This window comes from Cynara cardunculus, assembly GCF_001531365.2.
Source record: "Cynara cardunculus var. scolymus isolate 2C chromosome LG 10, CcrdV1, whole genome shotgun sequence".
NCBI classification, from domain to species: Eukaryota; Viridiplantae; Streptophyta; class Magnoliopsida; order Asterales; family Asteraceae; genus Cynara; species Cynara cardunculus.
In genome coordinates, this window is record NC_037537.1 from 26699700 (window position 1) to 26702399 (window position 2700).

General features: G+C 41.4%; 1 pseudogene; it reads right to left on the minus strand.

Moving 5' to 3' along the window:
* Window positions 1–499: 499 nt before the first annotated feature.
* On the minus strand, window positions 500–2166 carry LOC112520174 (annotated as a pseudogene).
* Between the last annotated feature and the right edge of the window lie 534 nt (window positions 2167–2700).

The following is a 2700-nucleotide window of genomic DNA, read 5'->3' on the forward strand; positions in this document are numbered from 1 at the left end:
AAGGTTTTAAAAAGTCACCTTCACAGCATTTTTGCTGTGAAGTTTCAAGTGTAAAATGTTGGTCTCACGGGTCTCACGAAAACAGGCTGGTCTCACATGATCCCAAGTCTATATATATATATATATAGTATAATTATCCATTACTCAGTTTCATACATTTGTATGCATAACATAATCCAATTCTTTTCCTTCTATTAAATTTATGAACGATAACACAAGTACACAAATGTAAATAGATGATGAGAATTAGGCACAAAAATTGAGAAAATCATTCCCCAAAAATGACAAAGAACAAAAATAATATTCAAACTTATCGTATACAAATATAATTTTTTTATTTATTAAAATTATATATTAGCGAAGGGTTGGAAAGAGTTATGCCTAACTCAATTTCAACCTTATTAATTAGTGGTTGGCTGTTGACGGGTTGAATTTAATGGGTTGGGTTGTACGGTTTAACGGTTTTTTGCACGGCCCAATTGCAAGAGCAATGTTGGCTTCAACTCAATGGGTCTTGTCCTTTTCAACTTTCCATGATATCTTGCATTAGTAGTGTCAAGTTCTTGTAAGAAGACCCTCCCTCTTCTATTGCTTTGTTCGCTACCTTCGCAAGTAGTTTCACTTTCTTTCTTCTCTCGTTTCCTTGGGTTCCGACATCCATCGCTTTGTTTATAGCATTTGAAACCTGTTCGCTTCTCACCGTAATCCCAAATTTGTCTTCCATACCCCAATGCACAACTCGTTGAGCCCCAACCGCCACGCCAACCCCCAACACTTTGACTACTAGTTTCTCGTTCAAGAACTGATCACCAAACAGCGGCCACGTAATCAGTGGCACACCTGCACAAACTCCTTCGAGGATCGAGTTCCAACCGCAGTGAGTCGAGAACCCTCGACAGAAGGGTGTGACAAGATTAGGAGTTGTGGAGTCCAAGTCCAATCTCTGATCAAAAGTCCTCTACCGTTTGTTCGTTCTTCGAACCCAGTTTCTTTTATCCATTCCTCGATCTCCTTGGCTCTATCACCCGCTCGAATCACCCATATGAATGGGCGGTTAGATGCTTCTAGGCCTAAACCGAGCTCAATCAGTTGTGGAGGGATGACCTGACTACTGCTACCGAAACAAGCATAGATTACGAATACAGGTTCTTTGGAATCAAGCCAGTTCAAGATACGCTGCTCATCGATGGATGCGTTGTTTCCTCTTACGGCTTTACCCAAATTGTTATCATTGGTCAATGACAACGGTCCTAAACACCAAACCCTACCATTTTTCAACTTCTTAAGCTCATTAACATATTCTTGCTCCAACTCCTCAAAACTATTGATCACCAACCCGTAAGCTCTCAACTCGGTTTCCCTCACTCGTTCGAGTTGCTCCCTTGTGGCTAAATCGACAGGATTGAACTCTTGTGGCAGCTGCACTTTGGTTATCTCAATCTGGTGTGGCAATCCAGGGAGAACAAAAGGTTCTGAGTCAGGCAAACCATCAAGCACCTTGGATGCATACAAATGATGAGTACACAACTGCTTAAAACAACTCATTCCATCAAAGATTATCCTTGGTATCTCGTACTTAGTCCAGAGCATGTATCTATCAGATATAATACAGCTCGTGTAACAACCCGTCCCACATCGGTTGGTGAGGAGAACTAAGCACTCCTTATAAGGGTGTGGATACCTCATCCTAGCATGACCGGTTTTGGGGCTTGCGTTGTGCGGCTGCCAGAAACAAAACCGTGCGACTACTGCTTTGTGGTTGAGCGGGCAGGTTAGTCAAAGCAGACAATATCATTGCTACGGGGTTCTGGGGGTGTTACAGCTCGGTCGTGGGTCTAGCGATTCGAACCGTTGTTCAAGTCTTTCTTGCAACATATCAATTGCAACTGAAAAGTTTGGGAGTAAATGAAGACCCGGTAGAGCATCTGCACTTTCGCATCCCTCCGGTAGTCCAGCCTCGGCTGCCGGAAATGGGAGTCCGGAGTTGATGTGTTGTTGGAGGTTAGGACCATATCGAATGGCATTGAGGGGTGTGGTGACGATGGTCACCACCACATTCGGCCGTTGTGCGAGCAGTTTGGCCATGTCGATCATGGGGATGGTATGACCAGGGGCTAATAAGGGAATCAAGAGGAAGTGAAGCTGGGAGATGGATTCCGATGCCATTGCTGAATCCCGCCGGAGATTGTGGATTGATGAATTATGAATTGGAATTTGATTTGGGAATGGTTTAGATTGATATATTGTGGATTTATATAGATAAGAATCATGATTCTTGATTTGATTTTTTGGTATAACGAGTTTTCTTAGAACTTTCAAGGTTTGGAAATGTGATTGCAAGAGATTCTTGGTCTTTACACGGAAGTAAAATTCTAGAAACCTGGAAGATTTGAAGGATACAATTCAAGATTGCTTCCATGGTTTAATCGGATCGGTTTAGCCACCGGATGTTATTATGCAGAGCCGCCGGAGTTAGAATTTATTTTCTTCATTGGATTGACGGGTTGTTATTATTATTTTAAATAAGTATGTTCTTTCAATTTTTTGTGACTTAGGTTAGGAGTATTGTAAATCGCCCGATTTACCATTTTATGTATGTATATCTATACTATATTATAATGCATTTGGCTAAAACTCTTAAAAACTCTTAAACTCTTAAAACTCTTAAACCTGTTTATCCCTATCCGATTTCATCCCATA